The sequence below is a fragment of the Lepus europaeus genome, chromosome 12, assembly GCF_033115175.1.
Source record: "Lepus europaeus isolate LE1 chromosome 12, mLepTim1.pri, whole genome shotgun sequence".
Taxonomy (NCBI): domain Eukaryota; kingdom Metazoa; phylum Chordata; class Mammalia; order Lagomorpha; family Leporidae; genus Lepus; species Lepus europaeus.
In genome coordinates this window covers 31,356,562-31,372,360 of record NC_084838.1, presented here as the reverse complement: position 1 = coordinate 31,372,360, position 15,799 = coordinate 31,356,562, and the positions used below count along the sequence as shown (strand labels likewise).

General features: G+C 38.1%; 1 pseudogene; it reads left to right on the top strand.

Annotated features, from left to right (window-relative positions):
- The first annotated feature begins 8,546 nt into the window (after nucleotides 1-8,546).
- On the top strand, nucleotides 8,547-11,788 carry LOC133770941 (translationally-controlled tumor protein-like; annotated as a pseudogene).
- The last annotated feature ends 4,011 nt before the right edge of the window (nucleotides 11,789-15,799 follow it).

Sequence of the window (15,799 nt, the reverse complement as noted above, 5' to 3'; positions counted from 1 at the left end):
TTATAATTGATACAAAAGTATAACCCATAAAGGGAAAAAGCTAAATAACACTTCCTAGACTTTGCTCAAGTTTAATTTGCACATTTTTCTTTTATACATTTTCAACTATAATCTTTGACCATCTTTATTTCACACTCATTGCTTTTAAGTCATTTAAATCTCTATTTTGTAAAATATATTGGCTTGAATACCGAGAAAATTAGATTTATTACTAATATTAAAAATATTATTACAGTTCATTAGATGCAATTAGTATGTGTTCTCTCTTCCAGATCTGTTATCTTCCACTTTAGAATATATATATATATATATATATATATATATATATATAAATAAAATTTTGTTCCTTTCCTTTAATGGATTTTTCCAATTTGTATTCTACATGAATGATTCATTGTTCATCAGTATGTATTGTATTCGCTATCTCCCATGTGGGTTTTAATTCCTTTATTAGAGTTTTCTAGTTTAGCGTTATTTCATTTTTATTTTAGTCTCTCTTTATTCAGTATGCTATTGTCTATCAATTCAGTTTACTTTACTCTTGTAATTCACTACCTTTATTCTACAGAGTTTCCATACTTTTCCATACTTATTTAAAACATCACTTTGCTTAAAAATGAGGTATGGTTGGACCCTATTTTTGAGCTTTTTTTCTCTTTTTCTGATTATTCAGTGTTATGTCCCTTCCTGTTGCGGAATTACCCTAACTGTCCCAAGGCTCCAAACTCAGTTTTCTTTCTGCTGTTTTATGTGTGGACATTTATGTCCAGACTCAAAGGTTGACAATGGAAGTCACTGGTTTAATTCAGTTTTCATAGGTTTAATCATGGATACCTATCTTCAATTTCAAGTAAGAGGTCAGCAAAATGTGTTTAGCCACAACTAATTTCTAACAGTCACTTACCTAGTGTAGATCCACTGCAAAAAGGTAAAAACATTCTGAGTAAAAACCATCTGTGCAATAAAATGTATAATTCCAATGACATACTCACATGGATCTTCATGTGTCCATTCCTAATATTTTGTTGTTTCCTGTGGTGTCATTGCCAGCTTCCCCCTATTTAGTACACATGTATATGTGTGCACACACACAGCCTTAGTGGATAATCCCGGTCTTACTGTCCGTGAAGGTACTCACCCAGAAGAGACAGGGAAACAAATTTAACAACCAAACACAAAATGGGAGGATGCATGAAAGGATGGTACTTGAGATATACTTTGAGTTTCTGAGACATGAACATCTACTATGGAATGAAAGATGGATAGAAGAAAATTTAGATGGAAGAAAGGAAACCTCATATGTTTAATATTTCACAGCATAATTGCAACCTGATTGCTTCCCATGTTACCCAGCCTCCAAAATTTCTATCTCTACATGTTGGTAATTATGCTCTTCTTTAGATTCCTGTTCCACATTTTACCAGAGTTTATCTTTGTGATCAATAGTATATTAAAGAAGTGACTGCTTCCAAGATTAGTTAATAAACGACTTTAGCTTTCATTTTGGTCTTTCTCAGGGGAAGTAAGCAACCATGTTCTAAGTAAACCATAGAGAGGTCCATGTGGTAACACACAAATCCCCTGCCCAACTGCCATAGAAGACTTCAAACAACTACCGAATGACCATGGAGGACCCTTTTCTAGCCCACAGCAAGTCTTGAGAAGGATGTCGCCCTAGTTAACAACCTGATGAAATCCTTGTGAAAGACTATACCCACCCCTCAGAAAATTTGTGGGATAAAAATACCTGTTTATCTAAGATATTATGTTTCAGGATAATTAGTTTTGCAACATTAGATATGTAAAACACATCCCTATTGTTTTAAAAAGTATAGCATACTATTAAAATGAAAATCTAACAAAGATTGACTTACAAATCAATTAGATTTGTAAATAAACAAAATTTAAAATTTATAAAATATTATACAAGTGCACTAAACTAAAAGATAATACAACATGGCTATAAGGAATAAACAAAGAACTTTTAGAACTGCATGCTTTATTATTAGTGCTAATGACCTTGTATTAAGAAAAAATGATTACCTTGATAGTTATCCAAAGATTTTCTTAAAATTTGACAATCATGTTTGATTCATAAGAGGTTTAGTATGAATTCGAGAAGTCTTTTTTTAAGATTCATTTATTTAAAGGCAGAGTGACAGAGAGGAGGAGACAGTGATCTTTCATCTGCTGATGCACTCCACAGATAGCTGAAACAACCAGATCTGGGCCAGGTCAAACTCCATCCTGGTATCCCACATGGATGGCAGGGACCCAAGCACTTGGACCATCTTCTGCTACATTCCCTGGTGTATTTGCAGGGATCTGGGTCAGAAGCTGAGCAGCTGGGGTTTGAACTGACACTCTGAAATGAGATGCTAGCATCACAAGTGTCAACTTAACCCACTGTTGTTACAAGGCTGGCCCCAGAGACTTTTTTTTTCAAATGGGTTATATATATTTATTTTGAGGCAACATCTGTATAGTATTTCCTGATGATTCAGTAGAGGTATTTCTTTTTTTTTTTTTTTTTTATTTAGTTGACAGAGTTAGACAGTAAGAGAGAGAGAGACAGAGAGAAAGGTCTTCCTTCCATTGGTTCACCCCCTAAATGGCCGCCATGGCTGGAGCTGCACCGATCCGAAGCCAGAAACCAGGTGCTTCCTCCTGGTCTCCCACGAGGGTGCAGGAGCCCAAGCACTTGGGCCATCCTCCACTGCCCTCCCGGGCCACAGCAGAGAGCTGGACTGGAAGAGGAGCAGCCAGGACTAGAACCCGGCGCCCATATGGGAAGCCAGCACCGCAGGCGAAGGATTAACCAAATGAGCCACAGCACCGGCCCTCAGTGGAGGTATTTCCACAAGAGTGAGAAAAACAAAGTAATAATTTTATCTTATACTTTTTTACATTCAAAAATTAAACACTGTGGTACAGTGTGATATTTCAATACGTGTACAGTAAGATATGTGTGTACAATAAGATATGTTTTGTTTTTAAAATCTTTTATAAGAATTTTACTATGTGCCATGTATTCTTCTTAGTGCTTTATGACTATTATTTACTTAATTCTTCTTACAATCCTAGGAGACAAATACTTCCAGAAACTGGAAACACTATTTGTACAGACACAAAAAATAAGAGAATATTGTCCAATGCTGTAGATCTCATGAGTGCTGTAGACTTCCTGCAGAGTATCAGTTTCCAATTTTGCCATGGAGCAATAAGGGAAGTAGGCTTAACAACAGTACTAAGAGAGAAATTATAAACCTGAGAAAGATGATCCAGGAAAGAGTGAACATAATTCGGAAAGCAATGAAGGGTAAACTCCTCATGGCAGCTCTGCCACAGACCTAAAGAGCAATCAGTTTGTAGTGCAGTATAAGGATGGGAGGTTATTCCAGAGAGGGAAGCAGGAATGAACTAATTCCACACGGCAGATGCTATGGATGAGAAGACAGTAGTAACACAAAATCATGCAAAATCGTGTAATTATTCATTTAACTTGGAAAAGGGGTAAAAACTACAAATGCCAGGAAACAAACAAAAATTGTATGAAAAATGTTGGTACAAATTTAAACAAAGTGTAATGTATCATGATTCTAAGCAAGTGAAATCATGACCCTCCTAGAAACCTTCAGTAAGGTCAGTGTTGTGGCCTACCAGGTTAAGTTGCTGCCTGTGATGCCAGCATCACCCTGCAGGCGCCAGTTTAAGCCCTGGTTACTCTAATTCTGAACCAGCTCCTTGCTAATGGGAAAGCAGCAGAAGATGTTCCGAGTGCTTGGGTCCCTGTACCCACATGAGAGACCTGGATGAAGCTGCTGGCTCATGGTTTCTGTCTGACCGAGCCCCAGCCTCACAGCTACTTAAGGAGTGAACCAACAGGCAAACAGAAGTAAGGTCAACGGGTCAAACACATAGCAAGCATCCATGAGTTCTGTTGAAGCAGGAACTACTTTATTGAGGAAGTGTACAGGCTTATAAAGCTTATGAAAGACATGTGCAGCAGGGGAGCCAATCAGCGAAAAGGTCATGCAGGCATGGGTGGACCACCCACAGGGGCATCTTAAGCAAAGTATAGGGATCATGCACTGTCCACGTGTCCGGAAATAAAGTGGACCTATCCCCGCCAGTGGTCTGATCTTAAGTAGCTTAACTGGAGCAGTCACAGACAAGCCCCTCGAACATCCGCCAGGTGCCATATTGTAATGGAGGTTTTAGGAAATGCCCAACAGAGGCCAGCATTGTAGACTAGCAGGAAAAGCCACGGCCTGTGATGCTGGCATATATGGTTGCTGGTTTGTGTCCCAGCTGCTCCACTTCTCATCCACCTCCCTGGTAGTGGCCTGGAAAAAGTAACAGAGATGTATTACATGCTTGGGAGACCCAGATGTAGCTCCTGGCTCTTGACTTTGGCCTGGCTCAGCCATGGCCATCTAGGATGTAAACCAGCAGATGGAATATCTCTCTCTCTCTCTGTCTCTTCCCCTCTCTGATTTCCCCTCTCTCAGATGTAGCTCTGACTTTCAAAATAAATGAAATCAATTTTAAAAAAATAGTTTAAATTTAAGGAATGTGTGGGTTTGCTAACATTTCATTTTACCTGGAGGGGAATTAAGATAGTGAATAAAGTTGAGGGGAAAATAACAGAGATAGAAATGTTATTATTTAAAGAAAGAATTCAAAAAAGAGGAAATAAAAATAATAATGTAACTATCAATCCTTAAGAAGAGCAAAGAGGAAGAAAAGGGAAAATATAAGTGATCTGAACTGTCTCCAACAAGGTAATGAAAGTAGTTACTATTTAAAGTTTATAAATAGGGGCTGGCATTGTGGCTAATCAACAGGCTAATCCTCCACCTAGCGGTGCCGGCACACCGGGTTCTAGTCCCGGTTGGGGCGCCGGATTCTGTCCCAGTTGCCCCTCTTCCAGGCCAGCTCTCTGCTGTGGCCAGGGAGTGCAGTGGAGGATGGCCCAAGTGCTTGGGCCCGGCACCCCACGGGAGACCAGGAGAAGCACCTGGCTCCTGGCTTCAGATCAGCGCAGTGCACCAGCCGCAGCGCACCGGTCGCGGCAGCCATTGGAGAGTGACCCAACGGCAAAGGAAGACCTTTCTTTCTGTCTCTCTCTCTCTCACTGTCCACTCTGCCTGTCAATAAATAAATAAATAAATAAATAGGGGCTGGCATTGTGGTCTAGCAGGTAAAACCTCCACCTGCAGTGCCAGCATCCCATATGGGCACTGCTTCCAGTCCTGGCTGCTCCACTTCCAATCCTGCTCTCTGCTATCGCCTGGGAAAGCAGTGAAAGATGCCCCAGATCCTTGGGCCCCTGCACCCACATGGGAAACCCAGAAGAAGCTCCTGGCTTCTGGCTTCGGATTGGCGTGGCTCTGGTCGCTGTGGCCATTTGGGGAGTGAACCAGCGGATGGAAGTTTTCTCTTTCTCTCTCTTTCTCTCTGCCTTTGCGTATCTATAACTCTGCCTTTGAAATCAATCAATCAATAAATAAATCTTTAAAAAATAAAGTTTATAAATAAAGAAATCAAGGAATGAATTATTTATACAGAGTTATGGTGGCAAAAATGAGAATCAGAATAGATTTAAAAGGTTGGTGAGTCCTCAGGAGAAAACTTTTTAATCTTAATTGCTCATTGAATTATATGATTACTTATAACTCTTATGAATTACTTGGATAAAATGTTTAAATATTATAAATTAAAATCATCATAAATAGAAACAACATACAAGCAATAAATTTGGAGAAAATCACCATGATATGAGAAAAAGTCAATATTCTTAATGTGAAAATATTGTTTCTAATCAATAAGAAAAACAGTGAAGATATACTTAGGTCATTCTGAAATTAAATAGAAAGTACACATGAACAAGAAATGCTCAACTTCATAAGTAATCAACCATTAGAAATCACCATCAGTAACATTTTATCTCAACATATTAACAAATGCAATAATGAAAAATTGAAAACCAATTTTGAGGGGAATGTAGATAAAGGAATACCTTCATTATAAATTGGAAATTTAAATTGCTTCCAACCGTTTAATTGTTGATATAGAATACAAATCAAAATTTTTAACCTGTGCATACCCATAGATAACAGCTATTGAATATCTTTTGGTTAGTTCCTTTATAGTATGCATATGAAGAGGATTTATGTGCTGATGTTTTTGGTTGTACAGTACATTTCATAAATTTAGCACTCTGTAAATATTCTGCAGTGTGGAATTTAAGAAATATATTATAGATATTGGTATTGTGGTATAGCAAGTAAAGCTGCTGCCTTTGACACAGGTATCCCAAATGGGCACAGGTTCTAGTCCTGGCTGCTCCATTTCTGATCCAGCTCCCTGCTAATGGCCTGTGAAAAGCAGGCCCAAGTGTTTCAATTCCTACTCCCCACATGGGAGACCTTAAAGAAACTCCTGGTTCCTGACCAGCTTGGCCCAGCCCTTCCCGTTGTGGCCCTCTGGGAAGTGAACCAGCAGATGGAAGATTTCTCTCTGTCTCTCCTTCTCTCTCCGTAAACTCTAAACTTCAAATTTAAAGCAAAAAACAATAAATAAATTATAGTTATCTATAAAATTATAGTGCATCTACAAAATAGAAATGAGTACATTATAGAAACATGTATGCATCGTAACACGTTCACAATTTTTCATGAAACACAAAAGCGGGTTGTAAAATGATATGTGTCTCACTTCGGATCTTTAAAAAACAGAGAAAAAATAAATTCCAAAGAAAATATACTGAAATCACTGTATCTGAAAGTTTAGAATATGTGGAGTTTTTTCTTCCAAAAGGTCCAAAATGAACAAAAAAGTAGGCACACCCAGTCAGAATTCAGAAATATCAAACAGAGTTTTGTGAAGAAATGTACTTAAGAGTCTATTTTTGTCCTGAGGAAGAGAAAAACAAAAAATCTCTTAGCTAATGATATCTTGATGATGCTGACCATTTCCCCGGTAACAAATACACATGTACTTTTCTCTGAAAATGGAGAAATAACACACTTACAGTTAGAGAGAAATACATTTCAATAATAAACTGCATCTTGGTCCTTTTAATAAATTGCTTGGGGAAAGTATGAGACTTAATGACATATTCATTCTTCCCTTCCTATTAAAATACAATCATTATATTGTATTCAAATACATTCAAATATGTAGAGATACAGTTAGTCCAAAACAGTAGGATATGGAAAAATGGAATAGATTTTTTTTTTTAAGGGAGACAGCTGTCTTTAGGTTGTATTTTCTTTAATCTGAATCTAAGAAAGTAGCAGCCATTTTCTGGAGTAAAATTGATAGTTGTATTTATACTCGGCAGCTTTTGATACAGAACTGTCCCTATGTTCTCATTGGAATTGAATCATGCTAGACTCCCATGGAGATCCGCTACAATTTTGAAAGACACTCATTCAATAGGTGTTTTACCAGACAGGATGACTGACTTCAGCAACTATTAAAAATAGGTCTGATTCTGAGAGGGCATTATTCCATATTTCTTAAAATATTTGAAAATTTTTGACTCTAAGTTTTCATCCCCCTTGAAAAATGTTGTTTGCTTTCCTATCAGGAGGAAATAAAATTTTCTGTGTTTGGAAAGGATAAAAGCCACCTCTAGTAAATAGGAATCGATTAGCAGAGGTCAAATTGTTCCATGTTCCAGATTTGTAGGAAGGTCTTTGCTTCCCAAACACTTGTGAAGCAGTTAGATGAAATCACATTTCAATGTTACTTAGTGTGAGGAATACAAAATAATACAGATGAGGTCAGATGTCACCATCTTCTTGTGTACCGAAAGTCAGGAGGCAGAGACCTGAGAATATTGGATCACAGCATTAAATCTGAGTAAATTTTGATAGGGCAATTATTTTTCTGGGCTGAACAAGATTTTCCTGTTTATTCAACATATACTTTTAAGCTATCCTTGGGTAAGATCCCTGCTTTCTGAACTCATTCTCTTTCTTCCATCTGGAATTACAATTATAACTATTTGTTGTGAATTCAATTACAAACCCCAGAAGGCCTGTATGAGTCTCAGTAATATTTTTAAATATCCATTTGTCACCTACAGATTAGAAATATCATTTCCTTGATCTGAAAATCATTTATTTTCCTTGAAATGGAAGCCCATAATTACCTGTGGAAAGCCTTAGAATCATTTTTCCATATTTAACACAAAACTTTGAATATTATTTTTAAAATAGCAGAGATTGTACATAAACTTACAAGATAAGTTATTGAATGCACAAAAAATGGAGTAATTCCTAGAGCACGGCATGTAATAGAGCAATGTATTGTATTTAGTCAAGATGGAGTCAATAAGACAAGATTGGGTGCGTTTAGGGTAGTTTGGTCATAGATGATGGAGTAGATAAAATGCAATAGCATGCAGGCGGGGAGGGGCTCCAATAAAAAAGGAAACAAAGTTGCTAAGCCTTCACTTGACAAGGCCGCTAAGCCTTTGCTCGAGTTTGCCGCACTTCCACATCCCAGTGACTCAGCATTTCCAACAATTTAAGATGGCCCCCAGGGGAGGTACCTACCTGACAGGAGACTTACATATTCGTGAACAGTATGTGTCCTCAGCTGTGATAGGCCCTTGAGGGCATGCCCAGCTCATGTCCTGTCTTACCTTTCAGCTGGTTGGCTCGGTTCCCTTGTGCCCTGGGCAACCCTCTTTCTGTGTCTATAAAAGCTCCTCCCCTCCCAATAAAGTTGAGAACCCGGCTGTGCCCTGGGCATTGACTGATCTCCTGGCTCTGGTGTGGTTCCTTTGCCTCCAACACTCATCATCCCGCTCGGCCCCTGAGCTCCCCAGGGTAGCCCTGAGGAGCTCTATTGGACCTGCTGCCCCATGATGAGCAGCAATAGCAAATAATGCTACAGCTTAATGGTTTGATTCAATCCATTTATTTTTTACAAAGTCCACATGTCTAGGGATGAGGATGAGACTAGGAGTGGAGTTATCAGATAAAAGACAAGCCTTGTAGTACAGTTTGAAATTCAGATAAACAATAAATATGTTCCAAATGTACCAAATATTGCATGGGATATACATATACTAACCTCTATTGGTTGATTTGAAATGTAAATATAGCTGAGTGCCCTATATTTTTGCCGACTCTAGCAGATTTGTGTCATTGCTAATCATAGTCACAAAGGGACCTAGGCTGATGGAGGTTCCTTGACTCCCATCTCTGCAATGGTCAAGGCCATTGAGAGAAAAGCACTATGCACAGGAGAATTCATGCACACCAGGCACAAATTTTTCTCACAATTCATTTGCCAAAGTAAATTTGTAGAGTCAAAATCCAAATGGAGTGAGTGTGGCTAAAAGCTAATTGCAGACCTTTTGCTTCTGTATATATTAGCTTTGCTCATTAAAGGCTAAGGGTGTATCTTCTGAAACTATGTGGGCCCAAATTCCCAGGAACTAGGTTGACAGAAGTATGTCCTTCACTGTTATCTTAAAACCATATCTTGGTTCTGTTATTGGGTTTGTTATTGTTAACTGTTATCTTACAACCATATTCTGTTTTTTTTTTTTTTTAAATTGTTCACTGCATAACATGGGTTCAGTTTAAAATTGTGAGCTCTAGTGAACAGAATACTATAAAAAGCTGTGTAACTAACTCACTGTTGAGGGCCACACTCTGGTAAGGAGTGTCGGTCCTGACCGGTTGCCTTGCCTCTCATTTTCAATTAAATTCATGTGTGACTGTCACTGGTTTTGTAATATTCTATTTTAGCTGACAGATGAGTGGATGTAACAAGTTATATGGTTCTATTTAATTTCAAGAAGGCAAGACTACAATTTTATAACCAAAACAACTGAAGAGCTGTACATTGACTTTTTAATGTACTCTGCTTTCTTAGAGATTTCTAAAAGAATTTTAAAATGTAGGACTATGGAATGAAGTGGACATTTTGAGATTCAGTGATTACTTACAGCCCTTGCCTCTTCTTTTGAGGAAAAGGGGTTTTTTTTTGTTTTGTTTTATTTTTTTGTTTTGTTGTTGGATTCTTTTATTTAGTGTAGGGTTAATCTTACCACCATTAAGTAAACTGAAAGCAGATCTCTGTAAAAATTGAGTGGGAATGGTCAAGGGAGGAGGAAGAAGGCTGGAGCATGGGTGGGAGGGAGGAAAGTAACCTATGTTCCTAAATCTGTATGTACGTGAAATTTGTATAATTTAAATAAAATTTAAATTTTAAAAAAATGAGGGAATACAAACAGGCATTTGGCACAGCAGTTAAGAAGCAATTTGTGATATCCACATCCTGTATCAATGTGCTTGAGTTTGAATCCTGGCTACGCTCTTTATTTCAACTTCCTGTTAAAGGACACTCTGGAAGGCCACAGATGGCAGCTCAAGTGCTTAGGTCCCTGTCAACCCTGTGGGAGACCAAGATTGAGCTCCTCAGTTAGGCCTGGCCCAACCCCAGGCTATTACAGACATTTGGGCAGTTAACTACCTGATGAAAAAATTTGAATTTGTCTTCTGCATGTTGAATAAATAAAATGAAAGAAAACAAAATGTAAAGCAAAATTTTAAAAATCAAAAAAGATAAAATGTGGGAATGCATGTTAGTTTACACATGCATTCTCATTGAATTTCAGCATAAAAGTTTGTCTTTTTATTTTCAAAACTTTTATAGAAAAAATAGATATTGAGCATATCACTATCAACTTGAAAATGAAAGTGTTTTGCAGTAAGTAGATTCTTCAGCTTCTTTCTATTGCAGAGTATTTCTGTTTTCCTTGGGTAGGAGACAGGGGGAACAAAACAAGTCCACTCATCACTCAACTAGATAAAGGAAATCATAGACCTAAAGTTTCTATAAATTCATCTCAAAGAAAAAATGTTTTTAGAAACTAAATTTTTTCTACATAGGTTGCTAACTAAATTTTCTTATTTTTAGTTAAAATTTTCAGTTTGTAATTTTCAATTTAAATGAAAAATTGTTTTGAAGTTTCTTGAGATTTCTGAATTCTTTAATTATTCCCGACTGTTTTACAACTACTCTTTTTTTTTTTTTTTTTTTTTTTTGCAAAGGGAGTTTTCTATAGACAGCCGTAGACATTATGTCAGTGGCATCCACGACACGTCAAGAGGTATTGGAGCTTTTTACCTCCTACAACCCCCCTCTCCCGCGAGGGCTACTCCAGCTGCATCGCGTTCCCGCTGGAGCTCCAGGCTCCTGCCAAGCCAGCGCCGCCATCCGCGTCTCCTTCCAGCCGCCATCACGATTATCTACCCGGACGTCATCAGTCACGATGAGACGGTCTCCGACACTTACAAGATCCGCGAGTTCGTGGTCAGACTGTGCCGGGAGGTGGAAGGGAGGCTGAGCAGTAGGACAGAGGGTAACACTGGTGATCGCTCATTGGTAGAGATGCCTCTGCCGATGGCCCTGAGGGCAGTGGTACCAAAGGCACAGTGATCACTGGTGCTGATGCTGTCATAGACCATCACCTGCAGGAAAGCCGCTTCACAAAAGAAGCCTACAATAGTATATTAAAGATTACATAAAAACAATGAAAGGCAAACTTGAACAGAGACCAGAAAGAGTGAAACCTTTTGCGACAGGGGCTGCGGAACAAATCAAGCACATCCTTGCTGATTTCAGAAACCACCAGTTCAATATTGGTGAAAACGTGAATCCAGATGGCATGGCTGCTCTGCTAGACTACCCTGAGGAAGGTGTGGCCCCATTCATGATTTTCTTTAAGGATGCTTTAGAAATGGAAAAATGTTAACAAAACTGGCAATTACTTTGGAACTGTCAGTGCTCATCAGAACTGGCTGCTACAAGAAATGGGACTGATGTTGTCTTGATCTCTTCATTTATTTTGACCATGATTTACTTGGAGTGGAGACATTGTTTTTAAGAAAAATAATTGTCAAAAAGTAAAATGCGGGGCCGGCCCTGTGGCACAGCGGGTTAAGGCCATAGCCTGGAGCGCGGGCATCCCATGTGGGCGCCGGTTCTAGTCCTGTTGCTCCTCTTCTGATCCAGCTCTCGGCTATTGCCTGGGATAGCAGTAGAAGATGGCCCAAGTCCTTGGGCCCCTGCACCAACGTGAGAGACCCGGAGGAAGCTCCTGGCTCCTGGCTTCGGATCAGTGCAGCTCTTGCCACTGCGACCATCTAGGGAATGAACGAGCAGATAGAAGACCTCTCTCTGTCTCTAACTCTTTCTGTAATCTGTCTCAAAAAAAAAAAAAAAAAATACATCTTTGAAAAAAAAAAGTAAAATGCATCTAAACTTTAAAAAAAGGTATTGGATAATTCTTGTTTGTTAAAGGGCAATACATCGACTTGACAGCATGTTCTTACTTATGTTAGACCAATGATCCAGAAAACAGTTTAATAACATGTGGATAACCAAGAAGTATCAAAGGGATTTCCTATTAATTAACTCTGTATGTGCATGACTCCTTTCAAGAATGGCCAGACTGGGCTGCATATAGGTAATTCATCCACTAATCCTTTCTTAAACCACTGTGGCTTTAACATATTACTCTGACTTAACCTAAAACCGTATATGGTATAATAATTCAATCCCATTTATGACTAAATTCAAATGAAGGCAGTTACTAAATATTATAATGAATGACATCACCTTGGTTACAAACTAGGGCCTACATGATTGCGATAGTCTTCCTTATTTTGATGTCAATTCATTTCATTTCCATAACATGTTTTAATATAAAAATTTAATATAAAAATTATTCACAAATTTCACTACATAGTTATGAAATTTTAACAGCTATAACAGTTATCTAAAATCAAATATGTTAACTTAGATTGTACTTTTTTAAGATTTATTTATTTATTTGAAAGAGTTACACAAAGAGAAAAGGAGAGGCAGAGGGAGAGAAAGAGAGAGAGAGAGGTCTTCCATCTGCTGGTTCACTCCCCAATTGGCCACAAAGGCTGGAGCTACGCCGATCTGAAACCAGAAGCCAGGAGCTTCTTCTGGGTTTCCCACATAGGTGCAGGGGCCCAGGGATTTGGGCCATTTTTTACTGCTTTCTCAGGCCATAGCCCAGAGCTGGATTGGAAGTGGAGCAGCCAAGACTCGAACTGGCACCCATATAGGATGCCAGCACTGCAGGTGGCGGCTTTACCCGCTAAGCCACAGCACTGGCCTCTAGATTGTACTATTTTTAAACACATTATATTTCACCTTAAAATTTACTTCCCTTGATTTTCTCTTGAAATATATTCACTTTCTCAATTTACTGAGGGAGATGTAGGTCTTCCTCTATAGTGTATTCACCTCAGTATCAAAATCTCAATTTTGCAGTTATTGGGTTGCAGTATATAAGACAGCACTCCTATTTGAGGGGTGTATTGGATTGGGTTCTCTAGAGAAACAAACCAATCACGTCGACGTAAAATTAATGAGGTGTTACAGTCACACTGTTGAAAGAAAGACGTTCTTAGAAACTGAGACTTGAGATTCTGAGTTATAAATCATATATATCTTTTCCTTAGATTTCTGGGCAGACTGTTCTTGCTAACTTTATTTCTGAGTGGGCGAGAGAATTATCACAGTTTTATTGTGATTTATTGCAGAAGCAGACTTGATTTTCCCTTTTTTGTTTTTACTTTTTTTTTTTTTTTTTTACCTTTTCAGTCAATAGCTGTGATAGCATCCTTTTTCTAAGTAATAATATGGTGTTGTCTTTGAGGTAAAAAATACTGACTTTAATTATACCTTTGAGAGACAGGAAGGTGTGGGTTAAGAGCACAGATTCTGCAAACACGAGAGATATATGGATTAATTGAAGTGAGCTGTTAAATGATAAGTTAATGAAACAGAGTTTAGTGTATGGTAAGCAATCGATATTACAGTGTTACTGTCATATTAATATATCCAATTTTATGTATTACAACAAAGCAAGCATGAATGTTTTCCATACTTGTATTTCCTCTGTATTAGAATTCCCCTTATATGAATGCCCAGAGATGGATGACAGTTAGATGCATCTTAAATATTAAGATATAAAGTCAGTATCTCCCTAAAGACTTTTTTTTCTTTAACATAAACAATTTAATACCTCAAAGTCTACATGGATTAAAATTGAATTAAGAACGATGGCAAATTCCTGGATAATTCAATATGAGTGCTTTCTGATATTAATTGATCTGTAAAACTCTCTGGATTTACTATCTGAAGGAGTTAGGAACTGCTCAGGGCTAGCTTGTCCAAATCAGTTCTTTTATGAAGATATTTCTCCCATTTCTCTGTGAACATCTCTAGTCGGCTGAAGAGAGGAAGAAAATCTCACTCTCTTCTTTTTGTCTTGCTCTTGAGAAATAGAATGAAAATTTTATGGCTAATTTACATAAATTACAAAATATTTGCATAAAATCTTAGTTTTTCTCAAGGAAATGAAGACATTAAATTGAACTGCTCAAATAGAATGTGAAAACTTGTATTGCTTGGAGATTGGGTGTCTGATCAGGGACACTTAACCAGCCTACTCTGTTCTCAGCCCACCACAGTGATTGAAAAGGAATCAGCTGACATTCCTTAAGCTTTATTAAGTAAACTGGAACTTCTGTTTATTTTTTTTTTTGAGAATTCAGAGGGCTAGTTTTGCTATTTTCTTTTCTAAGTGAAATGCCTCTTGCTCTATGGAGGCTCATTCAAAGTAAGCCTTACGGTGACCGGTGACCAGAAGAATGGGCAGTAATATAATGTCTCAATGAGTAATTATATTTTTATAATGGATCACTTGGTCTCCTTCATGGGAGCATGCAAGCACTACCTAGAAACTCAACACGGGGCAAGGACTCCAGCCCTAAGGCAGTGTCACAAATGAATCCCTTGCTGTCAGATGGGCATCAGAAATCAAGGACTAGTTACCGTCAATGAGAGCATTTTCAATATTATGACTCAGTTTTATAAAAGCACAGCCTGTCAGCTGATGTTCTAGCACTCTTTAGAGGTCTGAAGAACCCTGAGGAAAGGACAGCCAAGTTCAAAATTACCCCACAGTATGCTGCTATAGCGGCCATTCCACAGCTTGCTTAATCAGAAACCCAAGTCCGAGATAAAGTTGTGATTCCATTCAACTGAATATTCATGTGTTTAATGTGTGTATATTTTCAATGTGTACACTCCAGGAGCAGAATTCTTAATAATTAATTCTAAAAAAATTGAAATTGGAATATGTTTACTAATTATTGACAACAATTTGGCATCAAGTGTTAGCAGTTCCTATTCTGTGTTTTTAAACTTAATTTTAGATGTATGCTGTGTATTAAAAGACTATATGCCAAGAAAATTGCCCTAGAAAAGTAGCAACTCCTAAGAAGCACTTAGAGCTAATGCCATGTTTATAATCTTAGAGATATCGGAATGCCTGTACCTCCACATTTGCCAATACTTCTGTCTACATCAGAACACTCTTCCAATGTTAGAAGGCACATGAAAACTAAGTGACCTTTGAAAACCAGTTGACGTGCTATATCCCTGCTAGCAAGTCACATCTATTTGCAGAGCTGGCTTCCTTGTCTGTGACTAGTAAGTCATAGAAGGAATTTGCCATAGAGAACCCAGGGTGGGGACTCAGGCCTCTTGTTCAGGGCCTCTTACCAGTCCAGAGTGAGCTAACTGTGCTACTGCAAGCAGTTGGTTCCTTAGCAATTCACAGCACCATACAACATATTGTAAAAAGTACCCAGTCAGATGCTGGAAGATTTACATAAGCATAGGCATAACTGATAAGTTCATAATTAGCCCTTATTACCTT